Source organism: Dunckerocampus dactyliophorus, chromosome 4 (genome assembly GCF_027744805.1).
Source record: "Dunckerocampus dactyliophorus isolate RoL2022-P2 chromosome 4, RoL_Ddac_1.1, whole genome shotgun sequence".
NCBI lineage: Eukaryota > Metazoa > Chordata > Actinopteri > Syngnathiformes > Syngnathidae > Dunckerocampus > Dunckerocampus dactyliophorus.
Genome location: NC_072822.1, coordinates 36,871,056 through 36,887,178, shown reverse-complemented (window position 1 = coordinate 36,887,178; position 16,123 = coordinate 36,871,056). Strand labels below are relative to the sequence as shown.

Genomic DNA, 16,123 nt, shown 5'->3' with positions numbered 1-16,123 from the left:
TCAGGAAGTACAGTCTCCTTTGGGACTTCTTCATCATTTGTTGGGTGTTGTGAGACCAGGTGAGGTCCTCGCTGATGTGTGTGCCAAGGAACTTGAAGGTTTTCACCCTCTCCACCTCCGTCTCATCAATAAATAGGGGTCTATGCAGCTCCTTTTCCCTTGTTCTTGGGTCGATGATCATCTCTTTAGTCTTATCTGTATTGAGAAGGAGATTGTTATCACGACACCAAGCTATGAGGTCCGCCACCTCTCTTCTGTATGATGTTTCAACACCACCAGTGATCAGTCCGATGACTGTAGTGTCATCCGCAAATTTATTGATGCTGGTGTTGTTCTGGGAGGCCACGCAATTGTAGGTGAAGAGCGTGTAGAGGAGCGGACTCAGCACACACCCCTGTGGGGTCCCAGTGCTCACAATTCTTAAGCTGGATGTGCGATTGTGGACTCTGACTGACTGGGGTCTGCCTGTGAGAAAGTTAAACACCCAGTTACAGAGGGAGGGTGACAGGCCAAGTGTGAGGAGCTTATTTGTGAGTTTGTGGGGGCTGACTGTATTAAAAGCAGAGCTATAGTCTATAAATAGCATTCTGACGTATGTGTCCTGGCCCTGTAGGTGAGAAAGGGCTGTGTGGATGGCAGCGTTGACTGCATCATCCGTGGACCGGTTCTGGCGATATGCAAACTGTAGAGGGTCCACAGTGGCCGGGATGCTCTTTTTGATGTGGGTCATGACTATTCTTTCGAAGCACTTCATAACAATAGGAGTGAGTGCTATAGGGCGATAGTCATTCAAGCAGGTCACGTTGCTCTTCTTGGGTACGGGCACTATGGTGGTGGACTTAAAGCAGGTCGGTACAGATGCTTGTGCAAGCGACAGGTTAAATATGTCAGCAAGCACATCAGCTAGCTCTGATGAGCAAACCCGAAGTGCACGTCCTGAGATGTTGTCTGGGCCTGCTGCTTTTCGTGGGTTTGTTTTGTTCAGAACCCTGCGCACATCAGCTGATGTCACCATGAGAGGTGAGTCCTGTGTGTTCCCCAAGTCCAGCCACCCTCTCTGCTCATCAGGAGTTTGGATGTCAAAGCGGGCATAGAACTCATTCAGCTCATCAGGAAGTGTGGTTTGGCTGGACGTGGCTACGCTACTCCGCTGTCGATAGTCTGTGATGTGCTGGAGCCCCGCCCACATGCGCCGGGGGTCTGAGGTGGAATAGTAGCCCTCCAGCTTCTGTCTGTACTGTCTTTTGGCCTCTCGTATGGACCTCCTCAGGTCATATCTGGCCTTTTTGTAGTCCTCAGCGGTGCCCATGACAAATGCAGTCGAACGAGCACGTAGCTTAGCCCTTACATCACAGTTCATCCACTGTTTTTGGTTAGGGTATTTTCTGTAATACTTGGTGGTGCTAACAGTCTCTATGCATGTGCTAATGTAGCCAGTAACAGCAGAAGCATATTCATCCAAATCAACAGTACAATCTTCCCTCCCCGCTGCAGTTTTAAACACATCCCAGTTTGTGCAGCCAAAGCAGTCCTGAAGTACTTGATCAGTTTCTTCATTCCACACTTTAACTGCTGTACTTACAGGGGGAGCTTGCTTTAGGAGTTGTCTGTATGTTTGCATAGTTTTACTCCTCTAGAAAGAGATTTTCATTTTAACTGCATATCCCATCCCCTTTTCCACTAAAATCCATGGTCATGATCCTTTACTTTTTATTCTTACTTTCATACAATTCACTATGCTCTCGTCTGTACAAAATATGAATCATAAAAGAGACAAGTTTTAAAATCATTTCACATTTTGCTGATTTTTTTGTTTGTGTTATGAAATAGAAATAAGCTCTTTTCTGATATAGAAATATATTTTAACAAAAACCACAGGAATAATATGGAATATAATATGTAATAATATATAAACATTGTCTCCATATGGGGGTTCATTTGAAATTCGGGTAAACAAAAAAAAACAGTATTTTTTTTATATTTGCAAGCAACCGCAAATGATTTAGTAGTCTAGTGGTGGTTGTTTGTTTACATAGCCCCCACGGCCCCCCATGTAAAGCCCTTATGACTCAGGTATGGTATGATATGGACAGAATGTTTAAAAATGATCATACCCAAGTCCTTATGACTAAGCTCAAGCACACCTGTTGCATTTAGTGTGAGTGGGTAACAAACTGACAACACACTTAACAACTCACAAGTTGTCACATACGTCATTGTCCGAGAAGTGTTTCTTGCGAGTGGCAATATGGCGGCCGTGTGGCTTCACAAGTCATCGCCAATGAGCTATCCAGATTTATTATACAGATCAGTGGCTACGGGTACTTTATTGTTGCATACTGGAGAGGGGCTACAATTAATAGTGTGGGGAGTATACTTTCGTTTCAAGTTCTATGCGTGGAAAATTATTACGTTTTGTACAAGATTACCTTAATATCTTTTTTAAACGAACACAAAAATAAACTATCGGAGAGGACCCACGCGAGGTGCCCGAGGTAATGCCTGTTCAAAAATGGAGCATTCGTCCTGCAGAGTGGCCACATTTTACGTACGTTTGTGGATTAGTTTCGTTTGTACGTGTTGGTTTCGTTTGTACGTGTTGGCAAACAGTTTGGTTAACGCGATGATAACTAAATGCTGATTAGTACGTTTTCAGATGAATATCCAATCAGGCATATTTTCAAACACTATAAACACGCTGGGTTTATTTTTTCCCCGCAATTGCACACCGGAGAGAGCCTGCAATTGATAACATGTGGGGTATAATTTCACAGCAAGTTCTCTGCATCGCAAATAACGAGGTTGTGTACAAGTTAACGTCAATATCTTTACGTAGCATGGTGGGTTCGACAAAGGTGGTTGGCTGGGAAACCCCGCCTTCCCTGAGCTCTCATTGGTTGCCATGGTTACTCGATGAACTTGCACATTAAGATAATTTGCAACCACTGGAAGAGAACAAAGACAGTTAAGGACCCGTGGCTGTTGTAGACAAACGTCATTGCACTATAACTATATTGTCAAGTTGAGATGACGTCATACTTCTGGGAAAAGGTTGTGGCTGTCTTTTTGTTGGCATATTGTCACAATAAAGCTTGTCATGCGTCCCATTTGTGAATCAATCTGTGCTGGGTTGCACTGTAAACATTGAGTACATCTAAATTAACCCCACTCGTATGGAGCCAAACGTTTGCCTTGGATCATTAAAATGGCATTAAATGCCCAATGGGTGCAATGCAAAGCAGCACCGGCAGGTGGCAGCATTGTCTTGAGATAACCGCAAGGAGGGACGCGCTTGCAAAGTTGCACACACTCAAACGCCACGACTGCCCACAAGCTTGAAATCATCTGCCAGGCTGCGAGTGCGTTGTGGTTGCTAGATCCTCGGGGAAGCTGACATCCCACCCCCCCACCTGCACACACCTGACACCTGCTCGTTGAAAGCCAACTCTAAAGGTTCGTGTTCCCCGTACGCCTTCCCGCGACGCATGTCAAACTTTTATCTCCCTCACCGTTTGCACGTGTGTTCGTTCGCTTGCAGCGCTCCACTTCCGGCCGGGGTGTCAAAGTAGCTGTCAAGCGAGGAGGGGGGGGTTGATCTGCAGGAAGTCCACACGGACTCAAGTGATCACCAAGTCGCACCGACAGCTCTCTGCAGTCCGGACCTAAAACAAATAAAAGAGAGAAACACCAGAACGACACAAGCGGAAGGTGAGCAGCTTTTTGTGGGGTTTATTTTCAAGTGTTGTCGTGACGGGGGTGGTGGGGGGGTGACACTTCCTGGTCAGGGATTAGCGGCTAATGCTACAACCAGCGGCTTTTAAGGTCAAAGCAGTACAAGTAGTCAAATGCGCGTAAGTGTGTATTAATATTGTTGTTATTATTATATTGATTATTATATTGATTGGCGGCAGCCGGCACCTGCTGTCCGCGTCGACGACGCAATTCGGTCACGTCTTGGTCCTCACCGGTGGGGGTGAGTAGCGTGTGTGTTTGTCTAGGAAGGACGGGGGCAATTGTAAAGTTGCCCCCGCGGCTTCTGTCAACAATGTGGGTCAGTGTGGGTGAGTGGACCGTGGTGCTTTCAAGAATTTCCGTTTTTTTCTCCCATTACGGAAGCCACCAGAGATTGTCCGCCACGATGACCCCCACCCCCACACCCCTCATATGTACACTCCTGTCTATGGTGCATTCATTCCAATTCATTAAAAAGAATTAAAAAGAAAAAACACGCGCCATCGTCGATCTGATCGATTGTGAATACCGTGAACGCATCACGATGTCGTCGTCAATCTGCTGGGTTTGTGGTGACATGAAAGTCCTAGTGTGGTAGTAGTAGTAGTAGTAGTAGTAGTAGTAGTATCAGTAGTCCTATTAAGGAAGAGGCTGAGTGAGAGAACCGAACCGAACCTCAGATGACCCACAATGATGTCATCGCTAGTGCACGAGAGGCAGGCAGCAGAACCGTGTGCGCGCGCACATCAATGATAGTAGTAGTAGTAGTAGTAGTAGTATTCTGTGCTTTATCGTCATTATTACTAATAGTAGTGGTGTTTGTGCTGTAGTAGTAGTAGTAGTAATAGTATTCTGTGGTATATACATTGCATTGAAGTTAGCATTGTTTTTAGCATGATGAAATGCTAGCACCATGAAGGGAAATGTGCATTGTTTTTAGCATTAGCGCCATGAAGTCAAGCCACATCAAACTTGCTTGCTGACAGTTTGAAAGGCGCATTTGCCAGCCCGCCATGCTAGGTTAGCCAATACGCTGAAGAAAAAGAAAATGATCACACTTACAGCTAGCTCCCCGGTGTCATTTTATGATGTTTAGCAAAGCCTGATTTCTTTCTTTCTTTCTGGCTCATCTAGCTAAGAGGTCAGAGACAGTGACATGCTAACCCCAAAGACTTCAAAAGAGATGACTTGAGCTCTAGGCTTTATTTTCAGATATGTAGTGAAGCCTGTTTCTTTATTATTTTTATGACTGAAAAATGGGCCCTGTAACTTCAAAAGTGAGCAAAATTACAAATATAAAGTAAATGAAAATATAAATTAAATAAAATATGACAAGCCACACCATGGTCTAGTGGTTAGCATGTTGGCCAACACAGTAACAGCCTGGAGATGGGAAGACCTGGGTTGGAATCTCCGTTGGGCATTTCTGTGTGGAGTCTGTATGTTCTCCCCGTGTGTGGGGGGGATTTCTGGGTACTCCGGCTTCCTCCCACATTCCAAAAACATGCATGTTAGCTTCATTGGAGACTCTAAATGGTCCATAGGTATGAATGTGAGTGTTTGTCTATATGTGCCCTGCCATTGGCTGGACACCAGTCCAGGGTGTACCTCGCCGGTCGCCCAAAGCCAGCTGGGATAGGCTCCAGCATGCCCCCGCGACCCTCATGAGGAGAAGCGGCTTAGAAAATGGATGGATGGATGGATAAAAAATGACATAAAAAAATGTAGATAGAAATTAAATTAAAACATTAGTTTAATCAAAATAAATTAGAAATTAAAGTAAAAAAAACATTAAATAAAAAACAAACAATATAAACATAAATTAAACATGTAAAAAAATACAATGAAATAAATTAGAAATTAAATTACATAAAAAATGAAAATCTAATTTTAATGAAAAATAGTTTAAAAGTAAAAATGAAATACATTAGAAATGTAAAATCAATACAAAGAAATGAAATGACATAAAAACTTAAGTAATTGCAGATGGACGGACGGAACCAAATACTAAATGTCACCAAGTTTTGTTGATGATGTGTCGTTTTTTTTGGTAAAAGAGGTGAATTTGAGAGCACTTTTGACCTCCAGGCTTTATTGTCAGATGTGTAGTGAAGCCTTTTTTTTTGTCTGTGAAAAATGGACCCCGCAACTTGAAAAGTGAGCATTTTCTCCAAAGTAAAGCAAACAAGTGAGGGAGATGGAGATTCGGTAGACTCTCGGTACACACATGACATTATTTTAAGATGTGTAGCGAAGCCTGTCTTTTTGCCACTTTTTGAGGAAAAACAAAACTCTTGTGTAAAGTGACCTAGTGACCCCTAAACGGTCGCTAGGGGACACATTTCACGGGTAGCTTTTGCACAAAAGGGGACCTTTATAAAGATAGTCTGGGTGCGTGTCTTTGTCCCGTCCCGTGTGTGCTTTCCGTCCACGCTGGCGCACGTTGGACGGCCTATATTTAGTGGACGATGCCACCCACTTCCTCATTAGCGGCGCTACGTATGGCGGGCCGCTCCTTTGTCAGGTAAATGTTTGACTCGGGCGTCAGAGGGCAGATTCCTCAGACTGATCGGAGCGTGGGGGAGGCAGGCTCTACTGCTGGCGTGACGGATGCACGGCGAGCGAGGGGGTGGCCGCGTTGGGTGCAGATCAAAGCTTCCCGTCGTGCCGGTTGCCAGACGTGAGGCGGAGCTTGGAGTTTGGTTTTTGTGGCGTGACGACGAGGCACTCGAACATTGGCTGTTGAAGTTGCGCAGTAAAAAGTGGCTTCGCTACACATCTTTAAACAAGGTTTTAAGGCTAGTTGTATGAAAGTTGCAATCTTGACGTATGCAAATAGCGCATGAATACCGAATAAACCCTAGCCTGCTATGCTTACCGCTTCCTGGAAGACAGCTTTGTAAAAAAACAGGCTTTGCTACTCGGCATCAAATGCAGCCTGGAGCTCCGCCAACTATCCATCAGTCGGCTGCGGACGTGGGAGCGCTAAGCTTTGTCTTTCTTCAGGCTAACCTAGCGTGACATTGCAGTTAAATGTGCCGACTAAAGCACTTTTAAACAGTCGACATTCAGTTACATTCCCATTCAAACACCAGTGAAGTCAATTGAATAAAAATGGAATTAAATTAAATTAGTCTGAATAAAATGAAAATATAAATTTAATTTTAAAAAATGTAAATTCAATTCAATTCAAAATAAAATTTAATACAATTAAATAGCATGTTCAATTAAAATAAAATACAACAAAAATCTAAATTTAAATTAACATCAATCAAATTAAAAGTGGAAAAATTGAACATTGAAATGAAATGAAAATTAAATAAAAAAAGTTATTCAATTAAAATCAAAATTTTAATTAAATAAAAAAATTAAGTTAGATATTTAATTACATTGAAAATTAAATAAAAAATGAAAATAAAATAATTAAATGTAAATTAAAAACTGTCTTTTACGTTAAATAAAAAAAATACAATTAGATGTTTAATTAAATTACTTTAGAAATTAAATAAAAAATTAACAAAAACATTAATAACAATAAAAATTAAAAGTAAATCAAAATAAATTAAGTAAAAATAAACATTACATGAAATTAATAATGATTAAAACAAAAAAGGTCAAAAACATAAAATAAAAAATGGGAACGCTTGAATAATGGAGAACCCTGTGAGAGATTCTTATGATGTTCGTCAGGGGTCTTATTTTGGGAATTTGCACAACCTCTGAGTTCCTGTTTTGTGTGGTGTGTGTGTGTGTGTGTGTGTGTGTGTGTGTGCGCGCGCGCGCACGCGCGCGTGTGCATGCATCAGCTGCTCTTGAGGAAACTGAGCCTTGGTGGACACGAGATTGAAATGCGGTCAAGTCAGAATGTGCACGTTGACAACGGACAGAAAGCAACACTTCCGATGTGGGCTGATGGCGTATCTGGCATCCTGATTTTTGGATACCGCGTGACTCTTTTGCAAAGTAAGATTTGCCTTTTTTTGGTGTGTTTTTTTTTTTTAAAGCTGCGGCCCAGCAGTTTGGTTTATGCAGCAGCAGCAGCAGCGCACATGAAGCATGAAGGCGCTCCTGTCAGGCTTCATGTTGTGCACTGATGTGCTTTAGCGTGTCTAATATGAGAACGCTGTCCCACATGACAAGGAGAGTTATGCCCCCGCCCCTCCTCTACCAGCTTTTCATGCTCATTTCAGACGGCAGCCGAACGTGGAGGCTGGCGTTATTAGCCAGTCTGACGTCTTCCTCCGTGTGACATCACGTACCGGCGCGTCCCCGAAAGGCCGACCCAAGTCACGGACGCCTGAAGGCCGACGTCTCCTCGCTAGCACATCCGCTTGTAAAAACGCCGGCGCATTCTTGGCCACGTGGACCTCGTCGTCATCGGGGAGGCATTTTGGCTTCGCGCGAGGTTAGCACGAGCCACTCGATTCCAGCCTTTCATTAAGACGAGCGCCTCCGATCCTCTGGCGAGGTCGCAGCTGTGGCTGTGAACTGCGCCCCTCCCAATCACCATCGCGGCCTGGAATCACGCCTCACGTCTCTTGCTGAGCTATTTTTACAAGCACGCATTCAAATGAATCAAGGTGTCACGTCTCAGGCCTTCACCGGCCCGCTTGGCAAAAGGACGCCCGCGCGGCGCTTTCTTAGCTGAGCGGAGCGTGTCGGATCCGCTCAAGATGGCCGCCCGCGATGGCCGCGCCTGATGCATCTGATGGGAGCGCGGCTGAGGTGGATGGGCTATTTTTGGGAACGGCCCGAGGCGCTTTTGTGTGTCGTACGTCAGTCTGTTCCTCTCAGCTCTGACTTGTGTTTGCAGTTGTGGTTGCCGACACCCCGCTGACCCGTGGTTGGCCAAATAAATGACCCGATTCATCTTCATGCTTCCAACTCCTGGAGCCTTGCAGTAAAGGTGGCTTTTGTATAATATGACATTATGTGTGTGTGACAGGAAGAAAAGCTCTGATTCGCAGTCGGTTCGCATGTGTAAATCTATAGACCCCACAGAAAACGACAACACTTTGTCACATTTTTTTTTCCCTGGAAAAAATACAGATGCATGTGTGAGTGACAGGAAGAAAAGCTCATAGCTTTGAGCCATGGGTCGATTTTGCGTGTATAAATCATGTATAGACCTCACGTATACGCCGACGCGTCTTAATCTGGCTTTTTTTCCTGGGGAAAAAATACAGTTGCATCTCTCCAGGTTACCGGTGTTGTGCGAGTGACAGGACGAAAAGCCCTGACACGCAGTCGGTTTGCAAGTATAAATCTCTAAACTGCACACAAACATCTTTTTCAGACCTTTTTCTTGTGAAAGAAAATGCTGCTGCGTCTCTCCGGATGACTGGTGTGTGAGTGATGGGAAGAAAAGCTCTGACTTGCAGTTGGTTTGCACAAATAAATCCGCAGACCTCACATAAGACGACACCACTTTTACAGACTTTTTCCTTGGGGGAAAATATGGCTCCATCTCCCCAGTTTACTGGTGCTGTGTGAGTGACAGGGTAAAAAGCTGTGACTCTCAGCTGGTAGAAATGTCTGCATGCCGCTTATAAGACGATACCACTGTTTTTTTTTATCTGCATCTCTTCTGGTTACTTGTGTGAGTGGCAGGAAGAAAAGCTCTGATTTGCATTTGGTGTTCATGCATAAATGTCTAGACCCTCCATATAAGACGTCCTTTTCAGACTTTTTTTTTCTTAGGAAAAAAAAAATACAGTTGCATCTCTCCAGGTTACTGGTGTTGTATGAGTGACAGGAAAAAAGCTCTGGCTAGCGGTTGGTTTGCATGTGTAACTCTCTTGGCCCCGCATATAAGATGACACCACTTTTCAGACTTGTTTCATGGGGGGAAAAATACTGCTGCAACTTTGCAGGTTCTACGTGTGTGTGTGTGTGTGTGTGTGTGTGTGTGTGTGTGTGTGTGTGTGTGTGTGTGTGTGTAACAGGAAGAAAAGCTCAAATCTCTGACCCGTGGTTGGATTGCATGTATGAATGTCTCGACCTCGCATATAAGACGACACCACTTTTTCAGCCTTTTTTCTGCTGCATGTCCCCAGGTTGTGTGTGTTTGTGTGTGTGTGAGACTTAGGACAAAAAGCTCTGAATTGCAGTTGAGTTGCCTGTATAAATCTCTAAATACTGCATATAAGATGACACCACTTTTCCCGACCTCCAGATTACTGGTGTGTGTTACAGGAAGAAAAGCTCTTTTTTTTTTTTTTACTTTTTTCTGCTGCATGTCTCCAGGTTATGTGTGTGTCAGTGACAGGAAAAAAAGCTCTGACTTGCAATTGGTTTGCCTGTATAAATCTCTAAATACAGCATGTAAGACGACACAAGACCTCTAGGTTACTGGTTTGTGTGTGAGCGTGAGAGACAGGAAAAAAGCTTAAAGCACTGAGTCTTGGTTGGTTTGCATGTGTAAATCTCTATACCTCGCATGTAAGACGACACCACTTTTTCAGATGTTTTTCTGCTGCATGTCTCCAGGTGACGTGCGTGTTCGTGTGTGTGTGACAGGAAAAGAAAAAGCTCCGACTTGCAGTTGATTTACCTGTATAATATAAATCGCTAAATACCGCATGTAAGACGACACCCTTTTCCAGCCCTTTTCTCTCAGGTCACTGGTGTGTGTGAGTGGCAGGAAGAAAGGCTGTGACTGTCAGTGTGGGTTTGTACGTATAAACTCCGGACCACGCATATAAGACATCAAATCTTCCAATATTATTCTTACTGCAATCAATACACGCCAATCAAAAGTTTTGACACACTCCCCTATTCTGTTGAATGAGAAAGCGTCTCCAAACTTTTGACTTGCACTGTAAATCTTCCCTGCACAATTTTGGCCAATCAGAAGCCTGGAATAGAAACTTCAGGCGGCATCCTGACCGATTTTTGTGGGTACAAATAATCTAATAATTCATCTTGTGTGATTTATGGTGTGGCTCTCGTGGGCCACATGAAATGACGTAAGGCGTGTGTGTGTGTGTGTGTGTGTGTGTGTGTGTGTGTGTGTGTGTGTGTGTGTGTGTGTGTGTGTGTATTCTGCAGTGCGGAAGGGTTGGGAGTCGCTGCGAGCGCCTCATCTGTTGGCTTATCAGCGTGAAAGTCGGCCTCAAAGCTGCACAGCCTCTAATGCTGCCACTGGACAGCCTCCATTGGGTCAAGTGGAGATTTGTCTGTGACGTGTGTGTGTGTGTGTGTGTGTGTGTGTGTGTGTGTGTGTGTGTGTGTGTGTGTCGGGGGAGGTTGTGTCACCAGCCAGTGGTGATTTTTTTTTTTTGGTGTTTAAGTCTGCGTCTGGCCTACTCTGTTAACCACAGGATTTCCCGCCCGATGCCAAGGCTGACGGCTCAGGAAAGTCCACTGAATGATCGAACACGAGCACGCCTTCGTGAATAATTTCCACTCATTTTTTCACAGAATATTTAGAAACGGAAGTTTAAAACACCGTATTTTACCAGACTGAGTTTTAAAAAATACACATTTTGCTTAGGAATCTTTAGTTCACTGAAATTGTCGTCAAAATGTGCCTGTTTGTTGAAAAAACAAAACAAATTCACAGTCTAAAAAAACGTGCCTTCATACTTCTTTCTTTTTAGTTCTAATATTTATATATTTGGTGTACACCCCTGCATTACAAGGAAAATGTAAGGAAAACAAATCATGCAAAAGTGTCTTTTCAAATGAAGTTCTAACAGTAAAATGTGTCCTTTTAGCTTTCGTTCATGAACACCAAACGTGAGGAAAATGACTTCACTGTGGACAGCTTGGTTAAAAAATAAAATAAAAAAAAATCAGGCTTTGCTACACATCTTAAAATATTCAGTCAAATCCCAGCATTCGTGGGATTTCTTACAAATATTCAACATTTCAACTTTTCCTTATTAAATGAAGCCTTATTGTATTTTAAGCGAGTTGCAGGCTTTTGTGTAGAAAAAAAATATATATATTATTTTAAATCAGGCTTTGCTACGTATCTTAAAATATCCATCAGTGAAAAACATGAATGGAGGCGCCTATAAAAATGCACTCAATTATTTTCGAGAGCCAAGATGCGATGACAGCTCGCTCCTCCCCCCCAAATCGTCCAGCGGTGCTTGACGAGCACCTTCCAAAAAATGCAACCTTGTGTTGCAGTCGTAGAAATAAGAATTAGAGGTGCACCGTACCGATACCGGGCCGATATGAGGGAATGATCATGTCATACCAATAAATCGGATAACATAAAAAATAGCTCCGATAATCGATACTTAAAAAAAAAAAAAAGAGGCGAGATTACCTGTACTGTGCGGGTGAGCAAATCAAGCGCTCCTGTGATGTTAACGGCCTGTTGTACCCCCCCCAAACTCACTTGTAAGAGGACATTTTGCGTGCTAGTTGTACCAAATGCTCGGAGTTTGAAAAGTGCAAAAGATTTGCCAGAGACCTCCGCGGCTCACACGCTCGGAGCGTGTGCCCCAATACGGTGCACCTTGCTGGGCCACGCCAGGCGGCTCCTCCCCCCATTCACTGCTTCTCCTGCTAGTCGTGATGTTGTGATGTTTGATGAGGACAAATCATCAGGTGCACTTGGTTGTCTTCCACTTTGTCATAATTGAAGTAAAACAATGTCATGAGGTCATGAGGGCCCACTGTGGGCCTCACGAAAGGACGAAGGTGTGATCACACTTTTACCGGGCTGTCGTATTTCCACAGCAGTCGAAGCAACGCAGTAGCATCACAAAAAGTTCTTTGTGTCGTACAGATCAATAATTGATTTGCTGCATCTTTATCTTGCAAATATTTCCTCATGAATTAGTAACAGCAGCGCTTCTTGCTTTATTTGGCAGACAAAAACCAACGAGGAGAAAGCAGGGAAAAGTGCGACAGAGAATGGAAAATGCAACGTGCTTTTCGGTCTAAAAGCTTTTGTCGGTTTATTTGTGCTGCTTGCTTAAATGCTAGCTTGTGTGCCGCCTTTCCAATATCAAAAATAAAAAAACCCAAATAAAATCACATGGATTAAAAATTTCAATAGAAATTCAAATAATAATAATAATAATAATAATAATAATAATAAAGCAGGTTTTTTTTTTCTAATTCAATTGGCCCATGGCTTTTTTTGTTTTTTTTAAAAACAGTAAACATGGAAAAGTAGAGCTAAAAGGAAACATTTACCAAAAAAGAAACAGCAAAAATGAGAAAAATAGAACAAGAATTGTAAAATAAACAAAAAACAGCAAAAATGGAGTAAAAAGGCACAACAAACCAAAAAAAACAAGTACAAATGGGGAAAATAGAGCTGAATGGGCACAATAAACCACAACCCCCCCAAAAAACAAGAAACACAAGGAAAATAGAATTTTTAAAAAGGCACAATAAACCAAAAACTGCAAAAATGGGGAAAAGAGCAAGAAAGGCAAAATAAACACAAACAAAAAGCTGCAAAAATGGGGACCAGACTGAGCAGTAACAGGCACAATAAACCAAAAGACAAGCCAGCAAAAATGGGGAAAAAGACCAAAAAAAGGCACAAAAACAAAAAAAACCCAGCACAAATGGGGAAAAAAAAACAAAAGAAACGATAAACTGCAAACATGGGGAAAAAGGAGCAAGAAGGGCAAAATAAACACAAACAAAAAACAGCAAAAGTGGGCAAAATAGAGTAAAAAGGCACAATAAAGACAAAGTGGGGAAAATTGAGCACAAAAAGGTACGATACACCAAAAACCTGCACGAATAAATACATACAAGTCAGAAAAACAAGGAGCATGTCTGAAGACGGGTCAGGTTGGCATGCATGCGCCATGCGTGCGCCATGCAGCGTAAGCCCGTAATGACATCTGTCCCCCTTGCGGTCAAGCAAGTATGTGCAAAGTGACGGGTACGGCCCGTCTGCCAGCGGGAGACAATAGCGGCCCGAAGCCGCAACCGCCGACTGTCCACCGAGGCCCGCTCACACGCTAAACCGTTTCCTTATTGGTCCTCTGAGACGACATCATCCCTGCAATCACACCGGAGTTCACGATCCCCCTCCCCCTCACCACGCATCTGCTTCTTTTGGATGTGTACGTGTTCAACTCCACCAGAAATCTCCTGCCATTGTGAGATGCTAACACTCCAACATGTCCAGGAGGTGGAGGTGAGAAAGACTGCAACTCAGGAGGATTTGTTGATTTGTCCTCATGAAAAACACATCACGACTAGCAGGAGAACCAGACTATAGAGGGGGAGGAGCCACCTGCCGTGGCCCAGCAAGGTGCATCGTATTCAGGCACACGCCCCGAGTGGCCGGTGTGGCGCCATGGAGGTCTGTGGAAAACCTTTTGCACTTTTCGAACATGGTGGCTGTGTGCGCCGTGGGCCTTTTTTTCCCCGTTTCCAGGGCTCAGGGGAAGTTACAACAGGCCGTTAACATCACAGGCAGGAGAAAAGGAGCGCTTGATTTGCTCCTTTTTACAAGGGGGAGGAAAGGAGCGTGCAGGCCAGGGAGTCATCTTTCTGGTCCTGGTGATGTTGAAATGTAGGAATGGACACGGACATAAAAGTACAATAGAAATACAGTATAAATGTACACAGCCTTTTTGCGTTATTTTTCCATTTGTGCTGTTTGTTTGGTTTATTGCATCTTTTTACTTGACTTAGCCCATTTTTTCAGTTTTTGTTCATTTGGGGCAAAGTGTTTCCATTTTTGTAGTTTTTCGGGGGGGTTTATTGTGCCTGGTTTTTGTTGTTTTTTTTTTTTACTGGACTTTCCCCATTTGTTTCTGCTTTTAAAATTTGTCTTTTTTTTGCCTTGCTCTACTTTTCCCATTTTTGTATTGTTTTTGGTTTGTTGTGCTTTTTTTGGCTCCTGGTGTTCTGGTAAAATGAGCCTTTTGGCTCTATTTTTCCAGTCGTTAAAAAGCCACCTGCTTGACGTGCGTGTGTTTGTTTTTCAGGACGTTGTTGATGTTTTTGGGCTGTGATGCCCCGCCAGGCAGAAAGATGAAGAAAGGGCAGCACACAAGCAGCGTTTAAGCAAGCGGCACAAATTCTAACCCAATGCTGTTCAAATGTGTCAGATGAGTCGTATGTACGTGTTGTGCACCTGTGGTTGTGCTGTGTGAGTGGGCACCAGAGTGTAACCAAGCAGTACGGAATGTGGGCTTCTGACGTTTGCAGCTTCATCGTTAGCATGTTTCTGAAAGAAAGCCAGCGAGCATGCGTCCTCCACTTCCTGCGTTGCCTTGGCTACACTTCATTCATCTTTCTGCCGCTCCTGATTAGAAAATCCTTTTGGGCTTCAGACCAACACTCGACGGCGTGCTCAGACGTCCACCGGCCCGATCATCCGCCGCCGAAAAGACGACACGTCCTCGTGGCAAAGCGCTCGCTCCGTCTGACTCGCCGGGAGAGGATTTGACCGGCAGCCATTTGTCGGCGTGTCAGCGGCACTCTTAAGACATGCGAGCGAGACGCCACAATTTTTCATGTGGGAGCTTAAAGCTCCGCCGTGACGCCGCTGGTGAAAATCCTGCTGGCTTCATGTGGACCGCCTTCATGCACGCTTCTGATAAATAACAGCCTTTTTACTCATCACAATTGTTATGTCAGCAAGGCAACAGGCTGGATTTTTTTATGCCGTCTTTCCAGTCGGTCCTCAAAAACAGCATAATTCTCACGTAGAGGCTCTTTGACTGTTTTTGCTATCGATGTTCTCTTTCACCACTTTTAGTAGAGCGCTCCTGGCATTTTTAGGATTTTTTGACTGATTTTGCAGTAGTTTCCCAAAAGGATCTTGGCTTATATGCCTTATATGCCTTATATGCCATATAAGGCATATAAGCCATATAAGGTATATAAGCCATATAAGCATATAAGCCATATAAGCCATATAAGGTATATAAGCCATATAAGGTATATAAGCCATATAAGCCATATAAGCATATAAGCCATATAAGCCATATAAGGTATATAAGGTATATAAGCCATATAAGCCATATAAGGTATATAAGCATATAAGCCATATAAGCCATATAAGCATATAAGCCATATAAGCCATATAAGGTATATAAGGTATATAAGCCATATAAGCCATATAAGGTATATAAGCATATAAGCCATATAAGCCATATAAGGTATATAAGGTATATAAGCCATATAAGCATATAAGCCATATAAGGCATACTGTAAGGCTTATAAGGCACCTGAACACAAACCTCATCACGTCATGGAAACATCAGCGCTGTACTGCATCTGCTGCTACTACTTCTACTACTGCTAATACTACTACTAATACTACTGCTACTACTACTAATACTACTACTAATACTACTGCTACTACTACTAATACTACTGCTACTACTACTTCTACTACTACTAATACTACTGCTACTACTAATACTACTTCTACTGCTACTACTACTAA

General features: G+C 43.3%; 1 protein-coding gene across 5 annotated transcripts in view; it reads left to right on the top strand.

Annotated features, from left to right (window-relative positions):
• The window catches only part of taok3a (TAO kinase 3a), a 60,635-nt gene that overhangs the window by 2,773 nt on the left and 41,739 nt on the right, over positions 1-16,123 (top strand). The window contains exons 1-2 of one of the 5 annotated variants that reach the window (XM_054772445.1): positions 1,261-3,453; positions 3,539-3,708. The exons of 1 other annotated variant lie outside the window; for it this stretch is intronic. The gene's annotated coding sequence lies outside the window, so the exon portion shown is untranslated. Of the gene's footprint in view, positions 1-1,260; positions 3,454-3,538; positions 3,709-3,786; positions 3,852-7,161; positions 7,696-16,123 lie in introns of those variants that run through there. 3 more of the 5 variants (XM_054772441.1, XM_054772444.1, XM_054772442.1) reach the window with 3 other exon arrangements.